General features: G+C 40.0%; 1 protein-coding gene across 1 annotated transcript in view; it reads left to right on the plus strand.

Annotated features, from left to right (window-relative positions):
• The window catches only part of LRRC8B (leucine rich repeat containing 8 VRAC subunit B), an 84,722-nt gene that overhangs the window by 47,100 nt on the left and 18,650 nt on the right, over nucleotides 1–18,972 (plus strand). Inside the window, exons 2-3 of the mRNA XM_062191698.1 lie at nucleotides 919–973; nucleotides 13,436–13,532. The gene's annotated coding sequence lies outside the window, so the exon portion shown is untranslated. The remainder of the gene's footprint in view (nucleotides 1–918; nucleotides 974–13,435; nucleotides 13,533–18,972) is intronic.

Below are 18,972 nucleotides of genomic sequence, written 5' to 3' on the forward strand. Positions count from 1 at the left end.
AAATGAGAATTCTTAAATCTGATGAGGTGCTACTCATGTTCTTTATAGGAAAGGAAATTAGAATAATCCTTTTGGGAAATAATTTGTTGTTATAAATCAGATGTCTTAATATGTTCGTGCTCTTTGACCAAATAATCTCATTTGGAAGTCTTTGCAAAAGAAATCACATGAACAGTACAGAAATGTTTACAGCATTGTTAGTAATTTAAAAAAAAACCCAGGGTGAAACCGTTTTGCTTATTAATATTTCCGAAATTAATAAGCTGTGTGAGCTCTTCCCATGTATTCAGAGAAGAGCTCTGAATAGTGGCTCAAATAGACCAAATAGGTAAGTTTTAAGGATTTTCAGTGTGAGAAATGCATAGGAGAGTGAGGGCTCTATCTAAAGGAGAAAGAAAAGTCTAGAAATTAAGTTGGGGGTCCATGCCAAGCAGAGAGCAGGCCAGGAGCCACGTGCAGCAAGCGTTTGGTCTGAGCAGCCACAGGCAGCTTAGCACAGTCTGCCAAAAGGCCACACGCCCTGCAGGTGCGGGGCAACAAAGGACAATAATGACAATAAAGGGGGAAAAGGGGAGGGCCCACCTCCCACCATATTCCAGGCCTTTTATCCACTTCCAAAGGGGAATGCTTACATAGCCTGATGGGCAGGTGGACATACAGGTGGGGTCAGGTAGGGGCATGAGATCACACAGGGGTTATGGTGAAGGGACGGTCTTCCAGCTCACAAATCTAATAATTTTATCCAATCTGCCTGCCTACATCAAAGGTTCAGTAGGAGAATGCTCTTTGTAAAGTTGTCTTTTTTGTACATTTCATAAAGTTATATATGCTGGAAATTTTAGAACTGCTTTGTGGATAAAGGATCTTGTAGCCTTGCAATGCATAAAATATGACAATATGTTTATGATTTCTTTTCAGGAATTTCTCAAGTTGAAACTAATTACAGAGTTTCCGGCTGACCAGCATTCATAGGGTAAGAGTAACATCCCCAATTGTGAACACATGGCAAAGATAATTACAATTACGTTGGTAGCTTGGGGCAAATAAATATTGAGTACTGAAAGAGATGACTGCTTACAGATGTTTTGAGTAAAATCCTTCTGATGTTTTTAAACCAGTTAAACAGAAATTTAGAATTGTCAACATTTTAGCTGAAATGTCATCTTCCTGTCTTTTGTGGGTTTTCTAAGTAGGAAAGTGTATATGTGTCTGTTCGATGCTGGTCATCTTTAACATTTAAAATCTAAGGAATATAACAAATGTCTCTAAGAGATTTGGAGGTATTTTTTCAATTTTTGTTTAAGGCAGCATTTTTACTGCATGGAATCAGTTTGCTAGGTCTCTAAGTGAAAAATGGCCACAATTTCCTTGAGCTGACAAGTCAGAAGTAAACAAGTCCTACAGATTCTTCTTCTGTAATTGTGGAAGATAGATCTTAAGTTAGCTCCACAGTGGAGCTTTGGACTTTGGTGAGTGATGAATTTGTACAAAATAGCACAGTTGTCTAGTTTGTGCACACACTGTATGCCTTTGAATATCAACCATCTCTGAACATGTAGTTCAGATGAATCAGTGGTGAGGACAGTGAATCTGTTAACTACCTTATCTTGAATACCCTTTGATCTCTTGAGTATATCCATGTTTCCATACCAACTGATTGAGTTGACTCTGCATTTTTAGCTGGTAACAGATGTTACCTCTCCTCTACTTGGTCCCCTTCCCTCAGTGGCTTTTTCATCACTCCTGGACTATGCAAACTCTTTATCCTTTAGCCATCCTCTTCACCTTTCCCCATGTTCATGACATTCTAGCCAGAGTGGCTACCTTTCTGACCCTAACCCATCCTGGATTTGTTGCCCCTTCTATCTGGAATGTTCCCCAGTGTGGTCCCTTGACTGGCTCCATTTAGATCATTTTAATGGCAGACCTTCTAAGCCTTCTAAGTCCCTGACTGCCCACTCTGCAGCATCCTGTGGTCTTCATTGTTTTTCTGATTGTACTATGCTTCTAGTCTTGGCCATTGTTTATCTTCCCTTACTGCTCAGTGAAGTCCGTCAGAGCAGAGATCCGATCTAGTTTCCACACCTAGATTTCCTTAACACTTACAGCTTCTCCTGGCACATAGTAGGCATCCTGAACATTTGTTGTATGAATGGACTAGAATTCTGACGTCTTTAACGAAGGCTGCTGTTCATTAGTATTTCACCCATTCTCTCTGGACATTTTGCTCGTGTAGAACCAAGTGAAGTATTTATTAGGCTTAGTCCAACATCCCTCTCATTTGGGCGCTGAGATGATGGTGCACCTTTCCACTCTGCATGTTTTCTCCATCCAGCAGGGTCGTGATCCTGGGAAAGCAAAAACAAGGCCTCGTGTCTCCTTAGTGTGCCTTGGTGGTGCCTGGTCTCCATAACTGAGTGCATATGAATATAACCTTTAGAGGAAGGAGTACATTTAATGGCTCAATCATGTTTTTATGTATTTATAGAGATCACTGTTTTGTCTTTTCCAGAGCTAAAATAACTTTCCTTTCCAAATTATAGCATATTTTTAAAAGAACTATAACATAGAAATAAATGGTCTGGAGTATATTTGCAACTCTGCATTCATTTTATTAGGATATCCTATTATTAAGGAAATTAGATGACCAGAATCAATACTGAAAACCTCCTGGTTCTTTTCAAATTAGGAACTGTGGATCTGAGTCCCTCTTCTTTTATGTTATGACCGTAGAGAAGCCACTTACAGTCCTGTTGACTTCAGTGGCCTTATTTATAAGGAGTAGACATTGGTTTCCATGGAGTCTTCCCAGATGAATAGTCCCTGTGATTCTGCCTTTGTGAAAGGTAGGTCACCTGTGGAAGCAAGTGGAATGATGATCTCTGCCGCCCTCATGTCATTTGAAAGGAGCACATGTGTGACGCACAAGAGACTGCAATGACGTGGCTTTGGCTTGCTTTATTGTGGCTTTCTATTGTGGGGGTGGGGGTGACCTGGAGATTATTGTTTAATCAATAAAATGTGGGGGGAAAGGATCTGAGGTTGCCTTCTGTTGTTTATACTTCATCTCCAAGAATTATCTAGGCTCTGGTGTCAGTATTACAGTAATGTGGCTGCAACTTCTCTCATTTTAAGTGCATTTTAGATAATATGGTGGCTTTTTAAAAGCACCTAAGAATTGAAGTGTGTTTGTCTAAAAGGACAATTACCATCTAAGCCAAATATATAATGTACTCTAGAACCACTCAAAATAAGGAAATACTGAAGCAACCCTGCTTAAAGTTCAAGACAATCCAGGTATCCTTAGGATTTCTAGAGCTGTCCCCATAGTTTTCATTCATTACATAACTTTGAATTTACTTTTCTTTATATTCATGTATTTAATTTCATCAGTTCATTGACTTTGTCCTGGGGTTTCAGATGGCTAGGGGAATTTTCCTGACATTTGTTTGTAATTGGCTCACAGAGCAGTCAGCATCTGTGGGTCAGCAGCTGTAGAGCGGCACATGTGTGTCCCTGGCCTCATTTGCTTTCTCTGCATTATCTGATCACAGTGTGATCAGGGTATCAAACCCTGGTTGCTATGCCCCCGAAGCACTGTGCTGCTCCCTTCCTCACAGACCCCGCTTCTCCATCCTCTTTTCTGCATCCTTGAATGATATTTCATATCAAAGCTTAGATTCTGTCCTCCACTCACTAAATTCTGTCTAAGAATTCATCTCTAGGACACCTGAAAGCTCATGACTTCCTGGGGTACCTTAAAGATGGCTCCAGCAACTCCTTCCAGCAAGAAAAGCATCACTTTTTCTTCTTTTTGAATCCGGCTGTCCCCATTGCCTTTTCTGACCAGCCAGATGTGGCAGAATTGGAATGGAATCATTTCAAAGGCTCTGGGCCTTAAGAGATTTGTACCTTTTGCTTTTGTGTGCTTGAGACATGACTTTGTGGAAATTACCCACCTTGTTGCAAGGCAGCCTCAACAGCATGTGCAGGATTGACAAGGCCTTGGTCAACAGTCCAACCAGGGTGGACTTCGGTCAGCAGCCAGCCCAAGTGCCCCGTGATTAGGACACTTCAGAGCTTCCAGCCATCCCAGCGTTCCAGCCAAGGCCATGCGGAACATAAAGTTTTGGTGTGATTTGTTAACACAGAATGAAGAACCAAAGCAAAAATTAGTACTTGGAAATGCAGTGTTACGATAACAAAACATTGGGCATTGATTTGAGAGTTAGTGGCAGTGAAGGTCTGAAGGGCAGTAAGAACACTACTGATGGTGGTGGAGGGCGTGAGGAAATTGCTGTTGGGATGTATCTGTTTTGTATTGCAGAAAAATAGGCAAAGACCATTACCTGTAGTAACACAGATGTAGGAAATGAACCTAGTGAACTTGTGAATTCAGCTTGGGAGATTTTCCAGCAGAATCCTAGAAGTATCAATTAACTCTTTTTTTTAACCACCTGTGACCAAAGTAGTGCAAGAAATAGATGAATTAAAAGGAAGCAGAATTCAGAGGAAATATTTCCAAACTAGAATTTTCTAGAGCCATAAATATAACTGTTCTTATTCTCTGCTTCTCTACCCAGTCAAAGGTACACAAATAAAGAAATACCTCAGGTCCAAAGATCATACCCCCAGCACTACTGCCAGTGAAACTTGGTCTCAAGGTAAAAATCAAAGCAGGGGCATACCATAAGACACAAAACTGCAAGAAGACTTAAGGAAGTGATTCCCTGATCCACTCACTCTGCTACATGGAAGGGCTTCCAAGGATCTTCACGGTGTTGTCCCACAACATCCTGGTCCTGTTTTAGATGACATGATCCTGGATTTCAAGCCTGAATTTGATGCTATAGTAAGGTGAAATCTGAGAGTAGCCTAGGAGAGGGATGGTATACTTTCCAGGTAGAATAAAGGTGAGTCCTCTGTAGCCAGACAATGTACAGTGGTGGATTAAGCAAAGCTACAAAATCTTTGCTTCTCTCGCCATTGAGTGGTGGAATCTCCTTGGCCCTGTGGCTTCTTTGACCCATAGATTTTTTTAAAAAATTATTTTATTTATTTGAAAGACAGAGTTATAGAGAGAGGTAGGTCCAGAGGAGAGAAAGAGGTCCTTCATCCACTGGTTCACTCCCCAAATGACCACAGTGGCCAGAAAACTGAGCTGATCCGAAGCCAGGAGCTTCTTCCAGATCTCCCACATGGGTGCAGGGGCCCAAGCTTCTTTCCCAGGCCATAGCAGAGAGCTGGATCAGAAATGGAGCAACTGGGACTCAAACTAGCGTCCATATAGGATGCCAGCACTGCAGACTGGGGCTTAACCTGCTGCACCATGGCGCTGGCCCCTTGACCCATAGATTTTGAGTGGATGTGGCACTGTGTAGCTTCAAGAGCTGTGCCTTCGTGGAAGTACAGCTTACAATTTTATGTTTGGAAAGTGCCATCTTAGAACCAGGCCACAGGGCCAGCATTGTGGTATAGCAAGTTAAACTGCCACCTGCAACATCAGCATCTCATATGAGCCCTGGTTTGTGTCCTGGCTGCTCCACTTTCAATCCAGTTTCTTTCTAATGTGCCTGGGAAAGCATCAGAAGGTGGCCCAAGTGCTTGAGCCCCTGCATCCACTGGGAGACCCAGATGAAGCTCCTGGCTCCTGGCTCCTGGCTTCCTCCTGCCTTAGCTCTGGCTGTTGCAGCCATTTGGGGAGTGAAACAGCCAATGGAAGATCTCTCTGTTACTCCTTCTCTCTTTCTAACTCTGCTATTCAAATAAATGCATCTTAGGAAAAAAAAAAAAAAAGAATCCATCCAACATGCTATATGAGGATAGTGAAACTGCTATTCAAATAAATGCATCTTAGGAAAAAAAAAAAAAAAGAATCCATCCAACATGCTATATGAGGATAGTGAAACTGAAAGAGCCACATGGAGTCTCACATGAAGGAGTTACCAGCCAGCAATTAGCACCAAGTGGTTGCTTGATGACTGAGGACATTTTGGACTTTCCAGCTATTTTTGTATCTGCCAATACCATGAAGAATCTCAAGAAAGCAAGCCTGATTTTTATTAAGCAATTAAGGTTTGGAATACATAGAACAGTTAGTCAAAATCCTTCAATATTATGCTGCTGGAGTCTAGCCTCCTCCTGGGAAAGACTCTTAACCACCATGAATAAACTCCGCCTAAACATATGAGCTTTTTCTTTTTAATGCCTCTTGCATTTTTATGCATTGCCATTTATTGTACACCAAGTCTTGTAAATTTTGTAAGATATTTTAATCTCATGGGGTCAAAATCTGAATCCATTTTACTCCTGCTTCTAGAATCTTAGTTTATAGTGACTATTTCACTTTGCTTTCTTCTCAAACATAGTACAAAATTTACCCTTATTGTTTCTCCCCCACATGATAACAACAGCCTTTCTATGGGCCCCTTTGTTTCTAATTCCTCCTCTAAATCTACAGCCCAGTGACTCACTGATTCATTGCTTCACATATTTGAATCTGTGGCTGAAGGGGGAGGGTGGGTTCATGGCTAGATGGTGGCCATTACTTTGTAGTCTATGAAGAAGGAAGAGCACCCAGACATACTTTGGGACTTCAAAGAAGACTTTAAAAAGATAGGCACTTTTCCCAGATGGATTGTTCCCTAAAGAGAGAACTCAAAAGAGTTAAATTGAAATTTCAGTTAGATATGTGTTTGACCCAAGAAATATCTTGAATAGGAAGTAAAGATTTTGAAGGGGTTTATGCAAGCCAGAGATGGACACAACAAAATGAGAAGCCTATGGACCAATATCCCTGATGAATTTGGCTCCAGAAATCCTTACAAAATACTAGCAAATAAAATCCAAAACACATTGAAAAGATCACTCACCTTGAGCAAGGAAGATTTATCCCAGGTGTATGAGGAAGGTTCAACATATGCAAATCAATAAACAGGATACAGCACTACAGAGTGTGTGTGTGGGTGGGAACGACATGATCATCTCAACAGATGCGGAAGGGGCACTCATGAAATCCAGCACCCTTCATGATAAAAGCAAGCAAACAACTCTGAGCAAGTTAGAGGGAACAACCTTCAGTAAAGTTCATCTGAGGATCTTCAAAAGGTTTATGGAAATGTGTAATATGAACAAAACACGGATTTCAAATTTTTTGCACCCAAATCGACCATCTTTTAATTCCATTTTCCACAAATTTTTGAAGCACTCCCATATCCCTGTGTATAACAAGCCCATAGCTGACATCATATCAAATGGGAGGAAAGCTAAAAGCTTTCTAAGATCTGGAAACAGACAAGGATGCCCACTTTCACCACTTTTATTCAACATGCTGCTATGAGTCCTAGCCACAGCAAGCAGATACTAAGAAAGAAAAGGCATCCAAACTGGAAAAGAGGAAGTCATATTGTCAGTGTTTGAAGGTGACATGATCTTATGTTTAGAAAGTTTATTAGAATTAATAAACTAATAGAGCAAAGTTACAATATACAAAATCCACAAACAAGATTAGTAGCATTGTTAAACAGAAGAGCAAATTATCTGAAAGAAATCATGAAAGCAATCCAATTTACAATAACTCTGAAAAATATAAAATACCTTGGAATCAATTTAACCAAAGGAATGAAAGATCTCTTCAATGAAATCTATAAAACTGATGGAAAAAATTAAAACATACAAAAATCAAAGCTATCCCATATTCACAGAAGAATGAATATCATTAAAATGTTTCTGTTACTCAAAACAATATACATTATCCAGTGCATACCTATCAAGATATCAATGACATTCTTCACAGAACTAGAAAAAGCAATCCTAAACTTAGTATAGTAAAACAATCTTGAGCAAAAAGAACAAAGCAGGAAACAATATACTACTTGACTTAAAAATATACTACAAACCTGTAGTGATCAAAATAGCCTGGTATTGGCGCTCACACACACACACACACAGACACATAAACAAATAGAACAGAATAGAAAGTCTATACATAAACCCAGGCATTAACAACCATCTTATCTTCAATGAAGGTACTAAAACCATATGTTGGGAAAAAGCCTGTTCAATTAACAGTGCTGGGGGGTGGGGTGGGGCTATGCTGTGTCATAGTCATCTAAAGCCTCCACCTGCAGCACTGGCATCCCATTTGGGTGCCAGTTGGAGTCCTGGCTGCTCCTCTTCCGATCCAGCTCCCTTCTATGACCTGGGAAAGCTTTAGAAGATGGCCCAAGTACTTGGGCCCCTGCTCCTGGCTCCTGGCTTTGGATCAACCCAACTCCAGCCATTGCGGTCATTTGAGAAGTGAGCCAGTGGATGGAAGACCTTTTTCTCTGTGTCTCCCTCTCTGTATCTGTAACTCTACCCCTCAAATAAATAAATAAAAATCTTAAGAAGTGTGCTGGGAAAAGTGGATACCTACATGCAAAGGAATGAAATTTGATCCCTGTCTCTCACCATTTATAAAAATCAGGCCGGTGCGTGGCTTAACAGGCTAATCCTCCACCTTGTGGCGCCAGCACACCGGGTTCTAGTCCCGGTTGGGGCGCCGGATTCTATCCCGGTTGCCCCTCTTCCAGGCCAGCTCTCTGCTATGGCCCGGGAAGGCAGTGGAGGATGGCCCAAGTCCTTGGGCCCTGCACCCGAATGGGAGACCAGGAGAAGCACCTGGCTCCTAGCTTCGGATCAGCACAATGCGCCGGCCACAGCGGCCATTGGAGGGTGAACCAACAGCAAAAGGAAGACCTTTCTCTCTGTCTCTCTCTCACTATCCACTCTGCCTGTCAAAAAATAAATAAATAAATAATAAATAAATATAAAAATCAAACCAAAATGTATTCAAAACTTAAATGTATGACCTGAAATTATGAAATTACTTTAAGAAGACATACAGAAACACTTTAGGACACTGGAGTCAGCAATAATTTTTTTAAAGACCACATAACACAGGCAGCAAAAGCAAAATAAAGAGATAAATGGAATTAAATAAGGTAAAAAACTTCAGCAGAACAAAGGAAAGATTCAACAGACTGAAGAGACAACCTACAAAATGGGAGAAATCATGTGCAAACTATACATCTGCTAAGGGGCTAATATCCCGGTTATCTAAGGGATTCAAATAACTCTGTAGCGATAATAACAATAATCTGATTCTAAAATGGAAAACAAACCTAAATAGACATTGCCAAAATGAAGACATACAGATGGCCAACGGGTAGGTGAAAAAATGATCAGCATCACTAATCATCAGGGAAATGCAAATCAAAACCACAGTAAAACATCTCTTCACCCTGATTAGAATGGCTACCATCAAAGTTACAAAACAAGTGCTGGTGAGGATGTGTAAAAACAGAAACCTTTGGACTCTACTGATGGCGACATAAGTTATACATCTATATGGAAAACAGTCTGGAAATTCTTTAAAAAATTAAAAATGGAACTACAATATGATCAAGTAATCTCTCATAAGTATCTATCCAAAGGAAAATGAAATCCGTATGTTAAGTATATATCCAGGGGGCGGCACTGTGGCTCAGTGGGTTAATGCCCTGGGCTGAAGCGCCAGCATCCTATATGGGCACTGGTTCAAGACATGGCTGCTTCACTTCCGATCCAGCTCTTTGCTATGGTCTGGGAAAGCAGTAGAGGATAGGCCAAGTCCTTGGGCCCCTGCACCTGCGTAGGAGGCCTGGAGGAAGCTCCTGGCTCTTGGCTTCGGATTGGCACAGCTCTGGCCATTGCGACCAATTGAAGAGTGAACCATCAGATGGAAGACCTCTCTTTCTCACTCGCTGTCTGCCTCTCCTCTCTCTGTATAACTCTTGACTTTCAAATAAATAAATAAATCTTTAATAACATATATGCACATATACAAAGGAAAATGAAATCGGTATGTTAAAGAGACAACTATACTTTCACATTTGTAGTAGCACTATTCAAAATAGTCAACCACCTAAGTATTTTTCAGTGGGTGAATAGAGAAAAAAATATATGGTATGTATACACAATGGAATACAATCCAGCCATAAAAAGGGATAAAATCCTGTCATTTATGACAGCATGGATGGAACTAGAAGTCATTTTATTAGGTGGAAATAGGTCAGCATGTGAAGACCAGTAACACATGATCTCATTCAAATGTGGAATCTAAAAATGATGATTCTCGTAGAGGTTAAGAGTAGACAAGAGGTTATCAAAGGGTGGGGAGAGTAAGGAGTAGCAATGGAGAAAGTTTGATGAACAATTATTAAGTCATAGTTAGAAGTGAGAAGTTCTGGGGCCAGCGCTGTGGCGTAGCAGGTAAAGTTGCCGCCTGCAGTGCCGGCATCCCATATGGGTGCCAGTTCGAGTCCTGACTGCTCCTCTTCTGATGCAGCTTTCTGCTATGGGAAAGCAGTAGAAGATGGCCCTAGCATTTGTGCCCCTGCATATATATTGGAGACCTGGAAGAAACTCCAGGCTCCTTGCTTCAGATATGCCCAGCTGCAGCCGTTGTGACCATTTGGAGAGTGAACCAGCGGATGGAAGACCTCTCTCTCTCTCTACCTCTGCCTCTCTGTAACTCTGCCATTCAAATAAATACATTTTTTTTAAAAAGTGGCATCCCATAAATATATACAATTGTTATATGTTAATTTACAAATAAAATAAAAATGACAGTGGAGAATAGCCTCCATTTTGGATTATTAGCTTGGGGTCAGAGACAGAGTTCGTTGAAGCAGCATCCAGTTCTCAGTGGATAATGACTCTGAATACCATCAGATCATTATTGTTTATTTTCTCACTGGCTTTTTTGGAAATGCTTTCAAAGGAAATACTGAGAAATCAGGATGCCAGACTTGAGTGTTGTTGTTCCAGTTTAGAGACTTTGGAAGGAGAGCGTCAAGTGAATTCATGTGCTTGAAAAGCTCTCATGACTTCATAATGAGGTTTAAAAGCTAAAAGAATGAGAGTGGAAGCATTAAAATCATTTACTCTTAACATCATTTCTTTGAACTAATTTAGTGCATTTGTATATTAGAAATAGAGATCTCATTTGGATTGACTCTTCATTGTTTGCTAAAAGATAGTCTTGAAAAAAACACCCTGCACACATAAACAGTATTAAATGGCCTTTATGGCAAAGGACAATCATGCCCTAACTCCAGCTAATCACTTCAGTTTGGAAAATTAGCATTTGACATACAGGAATGTTTCAGACTTTTCAGATATCTTTAAATCCAGATGTTATTTACTAAATATCAATTCTTAGTAGAAAATATTTAATAGGAAAAATGTTTAGCTGGGAAAGTAGATTCAATGATATGCAGCTGAAGACTTGACACAGAGCTGCATCTGTGTTTTTCAGAAGATTATAAGAGAATCCAGTTATAACACAGATGTCAGGGTGAATTAGGTAAGAGAGCTAAACTGCTTTTTCTTCCGATTCGAGAGAACCAAGACTGTGGGATAGTTCATTGGATTGACTGAGACCTGTGTTCTGCTGTGGACATGGTTGGGTTTGAGTTTTAGGACCTATGTTCTGATTGAAACTTTTTTTCTTTCACTTTTGCCACCTTGGGCAAGGTAAGTTCTCTGGGCCTGTGTTATTCTCCATGTTTATAATATGAAAAGAGTAAAAGAGCTTGATCTAGTTGTGAAACAAATTAATATAACAAACACTCTTTGAAAGTAGAAAAACAGATATTAGATTAATATATTTTTCTTTGTTCTCTCTTTACTGACAAGAAACTCATCAAAGGAAACCTGAACTAGGTGACTAATGTTTGTAATTTTTAGAAAGGCAAACAGGAAGCATTCTTTACAACTAATTTCCACTTAGAATGAATATGGGAAACTTGTTTTTGCTTGTGGTCCTCTGGCAGATTTAGTTCATAATAATTTCTCATTATTCTATTTTAAGATAGCACTGTTAGTTGGAGTTTGATGTCTTGCTTCCTACATTGAGATACTATTTTTAAAGTAGAAAATGTAGGCATGGGTGTTGTGGCATAGCAAGTTAAGCTGCTGCTTGGGAATCCCTCTTCTGAGTGCTAATGAGTCCCAGCAATTCTGCTTCTGATCCAGTTCCCTGCTAGTGTGCCTGGGAAGGCAGCAGATGATAGGCCATAGCCCAAACACCCAGACCCCTACCACCCAGGTGGGAGACACACCTGGATGGAGTTCCGGGCTCCTGGCTTTGATCTGGTCCAGTCTCAGCTGTTGCAGGCATTTGGGGAGTAAATCAACAGATGGAAGATAACTCTCTCCCTTCCCCTTCCACTCTCCCTCCCTCCTTCATTCTCACTCACTCAGTCTCTATGTTTCTTTGCCTTTTGAATAAATAAATCAATCTTTTTAAAAATAAAGTTGAAAATGTGTCATTTAAAGGAAAATAAAATAATCATCATGATTCAGCACTCGGGAATTATACAAGAAATTCTTCTCTGGCATGTTTTAGATGCAGTGCTATGAAACAATATGTAAATTCTTTCACATATCAAGTATCTTTATCATGGTCACTGTGTATAGGTGCAGTTATGGATTTTGTATACACTCTAGTGGTTTCCATCTTGTGAGCCAGTATACAGCTAGGTTGTCATACATGCTAACTTTGTAACTTCAAAAAAAAATATTGTAACTAATGACAAAGCAGGCTTTACTTTGGTTGGAAAGCTCAAAAACTTTGTGACATGCCCCCAAAAATGAAAAACAAGGATTGCTATCCCCGGAACAATTGTAAAAGCCTTCCTAGCAACTTTTTTGAGGTTCTGTAGCCACTAAACTTCACATTCAGTATAAAAATATTCTAGCATTTAAGAATTTTCTTATAATCTAAACTTAATATACAATACATATAATTCAACTATCACAAATTATTGAACTAGGTGCTGAGAATGACTTTTATTAATCTACAAAGTAAAAAATCTAATATAAATTTAATTTCAAGCAATTTCAGTAATTATTTAGTTACATCTGAAAAAGTATGTTAGTTTGTACCTTTTTCTAATGAAATTGGTAGGCTGAATTTTAAGGATGCTGAGGCTTCTTTAGAATGTGGTGGTTTTAAATAAGGGTAGAGAAATCACATGATTTGATAAATGCAAATAAGACCATCTGTGTATGAGGTCTGAGTGAGAGAAATTAACATATGTAAATTACTTGGGGAAAGCCAAGTGTTATACATACAGAATTTTAAAATGTTACATCTAAGTTTCTACAGAACCTTCTTTGTAATTGAAAGGAAGTTCAAGGAATGAGCATGGCCTGATAGGTGTGGACAGGGTCCTATATATACATGTATAGCTTGACCAGAATATGCCCCAGTGTGAAAAGCCGACTGACTTAGGAATATCTACCCGACGTATCGTGTCATGATTGAGAGGGTCTGAAGACAGAATGTCTATTATTGTTTTTGGATGAATGAGCATAGTTGCTTCAAGATATTTATGCTTTCTCACAGAATGAAGAAAAACACAGAGATGGTGTGTCTAAGAAACTTCAAAAGGTGTCGACCTCCTGATTGAAGCATAGCTGATTTGATTCATTTTTTCATTATAGTAAGTATAAAACTTTGCATTGTTTAAGTCAGTGTTGACCTGTATTCTTTGTTGAATACATCTTCACTCTCTTGTCAGAAATCCTTATCATTGTTAAAACTGCTTGTGTTTTCATTCTGCTACAATTATAGTCACATATTTTAAATGAATTTAACTCTTGGGACCTTTGAGAGAACAAACAAAACCCTAACATTAGATCTGAAGAGCCTTTAGAGATGATGGTTCACTGGCTATCGACTATAAGGTATTTTATTTAGACCTTGCTAGTGAGAGGGAGCTAAACTGTTTCAGAGAGCAACCAGGCATATGATGTTCTTCCAACAGGCTGAATCAAAATATGACTTGCTAATACTTCCACCCACCTACTTTTGCCTCTGGAGCAAATCCATGATGTATTCTTTCATCCATGGGTGGTTGTGCAAAAATGTAAAGATGGACTGTCAGCTCCCACTTATCAATTTGCCTCACCTGAATTTAATTAATTCCCTATGTTCTTCTTCTTCTTCTTTTTTTTTTTTTTTACAGGCAGAGTGGACAGTGAGAGAGAGAGAAAGGTCTTCCTTTTGCCATTGGTTCACCCTCCAATGGCTGCCACAGCCGGCGTGCTGCAGCCGGCGCACCGTGCTGATCCGAAGGCAGGAGCCAGGTGCTTCTCCTGGTCTCCCATGGGGTGCAGGGCCCAAGCACTTGGGCCATCCTCCACTGCACTCCCGGGCCTAGCAGAGAGCTGGCCTGGAAGAGGGGCAACTGGGACAGAATCCGGCGCCCCAACCAGGACTAGAACCCGGTGTGCCAGCGCCGCAAGGCAGAGGATTAACCTATTGAGCTGTGGCGCCGGCCCCTATGTTCTTCTGTAGGGAATGATTTATAGAGGATTGACTCTGATTATTTTGTTGCCTGTTTTATCTTTTTTATTTATTTACTTATTTTTCCCAAAGAAACCTTTTATTTAGTGAATACAAATTTCATAAGTACAACTTTAGGAATATAGTTATTCTTTCCACTATACCCATCCTCCCACTCATACTCCTACCCTTCCCTCTCCTCCCTCTCCCCTTCCTAGTCCCATGCTCCATTAAGATTCATTTTCAATTAACTTTGTACACAAAAGACCAACCCTATACTAAGTAAAGATTTCAACAATTTGCACACACACACACATACACACAAAAAAACTGAGAACAAGTTTTACAGTTGACTCATAGTACAACTCATTGAGGGCAGAAGTCCTGCATGGGAAGTAAGGGCACAGTGAATCCTGTTGTTAATTTAACAATTAACACTCTTATGTATGACATCAGTGATCACCTGAGGCTATTGACATGAGCTGCCTCAGCTATGGAAGCTTTTTGAATCCACAAACTCCATCATTATTTAGACAATGCCATAAGCAAAGTGGAAGTTCTTTCCTCCCTTCAGCGCAAAGTACATCCTTATTTGATGGCCACTTCTTTCCACTGGGGTCTCACTCATATAGATCCTTCAGGTAGAACATTTGTTGCCACAGTGTCTTGGCTTTCCATGCCCAAAATACTCTCATGGGCTTTTCAGCAAGACCAGGAAGCCTTAAGGGCTGGTTCTGAGGTCAGAGTGCTACTTAAAGTGATTACCATTCTGTGAGTCTTCTGTGTGGGTGCTTCCCATGTTGAAAGTCTCTCATTTTTAATTCTATCTATTATTATTACCAGATACTTGATCCTATTTATATGATCACTTTAACATTGACAATGGTATTTTTGCCATCCAGTGTAATAGGATTTGGGGTCCCATGGCAAGTTATTAAACTGTACCCTTAGAAGTAAGTCCATAGGAATGTACATAGAACTATACAGCTTTACAGTTACAAAGTTCCTCCTCCATCTCTTATTCCCACTCTTATTTTTTAATGAGATCCATCCTCAATTGACTTTATACACATATGATTATGTTAAGTAAGAGTTCAACAAATATTATGAAGATAAAAATTAAAAAAAAAAAAACTGTTCCTTGACAGTCAAGACAAGGGCAACTCAAGTCATCCCTTCTCAAAGTGTCAATTTCAATTCTACAGATTTCATTTTAAGTGCTCTATTAGTTCTCACAGATCAGGGAGAACATACGGTATTTGTCCCTTTGGGATTAGCTTATTTCACTAAGTACGATGTTTTCCAGATTCATCTATTTTGTTACAAATGAACAGATTTCATTTTCTTTTTTACCATTGTGTAGCATTCCATAGTGTACCTATCCCATAATTTCTTTGTGCAGTCTTCAGTTGACAGGCATTTAGGTTGATTCCATGTCTTAGCTATTGTGAATTGAGCTGCAGTAAACATGGGGATGCGAATAACTTTTATTTACTGATTTCATTTACCTTGGGTAAATTCCTAGGAGTAGGATGGCTGGGTCATATGGTAGGTCTATATTCAGATTTCTGAGGCATCTCCACACTGTCTTCCATAGTAGCTTTACCAGTTTACATTCCCAACAGTGGATTAGGGTGCTTTTTTCCCCAAATCCTTGCCAGCATTTGTTCATTGATTTCTGTATGAGAACCATTCTAACTGGGATGAGGTGAAACTTCATTGTGGTTGTGATTTGCATTTCCCTAACGGCTGGTGATCCTGAACATTTTTTCATGTGTCTGTTGGCCATTTGGATTTCCTCTTTTGAAAAATGTCTGTTTAAGTCCTTGGCCCATACATCATTGGCCCAACTAACCAAAAAAAAAAAAAAAAAAAAAAAGAGAGAGAAGACCCAAATCAATAAAATTAGAGATGAAAAAGGAAATGTAACAATAGACACCACAGAAATAAAAAGAATCATTAGAAATTACTATAAAGAGCTATATGCCAACAACCTGGGAAACTTAGAAAAAATGGATAGATTCCTGGACATATACAACTTAAATAAATTGAGCCATGAAGACATAGAAAACCTAAACAGACCCATAACTAAGACAGAAATTGAACATCAGGAACTCCTAGAACCTGTATGTTGGGCCGTTTGCTAGTATCCTGTAGATTACCAATAGTGTTTTTTAATTTTCTAATTTCCTCTTCCTGTTTTTGGTCTGACTGTATGATTCCCTATGCTTTGTCTTCTAAGTTGGATATTCCTTCTTCTGCTTCACTGATTCTGTTGTTAAGGCTTTCTATTACATTTTTATTTATTCTATTGAATTCTTCATTTCATTTTGATTTATCTTTAAGATTTCAATTTCATGTGAGAAATTTTCTTTCATGTCATGTACAAATTTCAGTAGTTCATGCATTTGCTTCTGATTACTTCTATGTAATCTTATCAATTTTTTGAATTCTATTTCTGGCATTTATTCAATCTCATCTTCACAATCTAGTATTGAAGTGTTGTGTTCTTTTGGGGGGTGTCATGTTGTCTTCCTTATTCTTGTTTCTTGAATTGGTGCATTTCTTATTTGGCATTTGTGAAGATACTCATTGGTTTCTTTTATCTTTTATCTTTGTACTATTCCTCTGTAGATTAGTGGAATGTCTGCTTTCAGTGAATATCTAGAGACATGTAGTGGGTGCGGCCAAGGAGCTCTGTTCAGTTCTCTAAGGTGAAGGGTATGTCTAAGATAACACACGAAGGTTTGGTGTGGTAAATCGCCTTTTTTTTTCCAGAGGGGAGGTTCAGTCTATTCAGCTGAGCTCTTCTCCTCAGAGGAGACCAGTGCCGGAGCACCAGCCCCAGTGGGTATAATATTCATCTGCTCTGCAACAAGTATCACACAAAGGATCTGTGCAGTCCTCAGTGTAAGCTCAGATTCCCTAGCAACATCCCTCACCAGGTAACCAGGGCGCCCTGAGCATGTAGAATCTCCCACAGTGACTGCCCAAAGTCCTAGCCACAGCATGAGCCCTCCCACACAGCCTGTTTTTTTCACAGTCCTGGTTTACAAGCCTGCTACAGTCACAAGCACCCAGCCCCCTGTTAATTATCCCCACCAGAGTCAGGAGTCTAGTCAGCTGGTTTCTGGACACAGACATGAGCTGGCACAGTTGTTACATATGTCCAAAATGGCACCCGATCTATTGGTTTGTTAAAGGACACTGTTGCAGGGTGACTAGGGAGAGAGAAATGTGCCCCTCCTTTTTTTTTCCTCCTCTAGTTTGGCAGGCACACTATCCCCCAGAGGGCTCCAAACTGGGTTCCCTCTAGGCTTTTCCTGCAGCTTTATCTCCCCTGGCTTGAGCTGCTGCAGTCTGGTTTCACCTTGCTCTCCAACACTGGTGAGGAAGCTGTTGGCTGCTGGAGTCCTGAGTTGTTGGTGTCCATGCCCTCCACATAGATTCACTGTGTCCCTCTAATTTGCATAGAGTTTCCTCTGCCATTTTCTCCCTAACTTCCCTGAGACTGCACTCTCTCCACTTTTTTTAAACTATCTTCTCCTAGACTAAAGCAGTAAGCTCCCTCCCTACTCCGCCATCCTGGAGGCCTCAGAAACTTGTTTTGTCTTTAAACCCTAACTTCACATTGGATCCCAGATGTGATCTCACCAGGCAGATACAGAAAGACTGTTGCCCCTTTATCTGTATTAATATAGCCAAGGATTACAATCCCTACCGTAGCATAATAGATGTCACATGGTTAGGTGGAAGTATGCATGAGTAACAACAAAAATTCATAGACAGTTTTACATGTTCTTTTATCCAGCATTGTTTTCTGCCATACCCCCTGCCACTTCGTGTTTATAGTATTTTTGGGTCTAAGTCCAGGACTTTTCTATTTGTCTCGTGTAATCCTCTTGTTTTTGGTTTTTGTCTTGCCTTGACACACAATTATGGTTAACCACAGTGGGGGCAAGGCAGAATGGGAGAAATTGAGAGTTAGAAATAGATTCTACTGTGCTAGAGTAATGGCAGGAAGCCCTGAAGAGTTAGATAATCAAGCCACAAGTCCTAGGAGGAAGTTGAATCCATATAAAATGGTATGACGCCCAAAGAGGATATGGACAGAAAGTGGTGCTCTGGTCCAGCAATTAAAATCAATGTGCATGGGATGCCCTGACAGGTGAGAAAGCATAGAGTTCAAGGACAGATGGTCAGGAATATGTTGAACATGACCAGCAAAAGAGAGAAACTTGTTATCAGGAAATAGGACCTCTACAGTGGAATTCTAGAGCTCAAGACAGGATACCAGAATTAATGATGGCAAAACAGGCTTCCTTGGGGTGCAACCAGATTAGGGTATCCATAGAGCAGCAACTCAGGCCCAGGAAAGATGAGAAAAATTTCCAACTCAAGAGAGTCGAGGAGGAGTCCTTGGTGTGGTGAGAGTTGGACTACCAGCTTGGGTGACCATGCTACCATGATTACTTTTTCCTCTTGTACTTACAAAGATGGTTTATAAGATCCAAAATATTTCTTTTTATCTTATTCTGCCACACTATAGAGGGTCTAGATTTTTTTCTAATGAACAATTTGTTAAATAATTGTAT

The sequence above is a fragment of the Lepus europaeus genome, chromosome 5 (genome assembly GCF_033115175.1).
Source record: "Lepus europaeus isolate LE1 chromosome 5, mLepTim1.pri, whole genome shotgun sequence".
Lineage (NCBI taxonomy): Eukaryota > Metazoa > Chordata > Mammalia > Lagomorpha > Leporidae > Lepus > Lepus europaeus.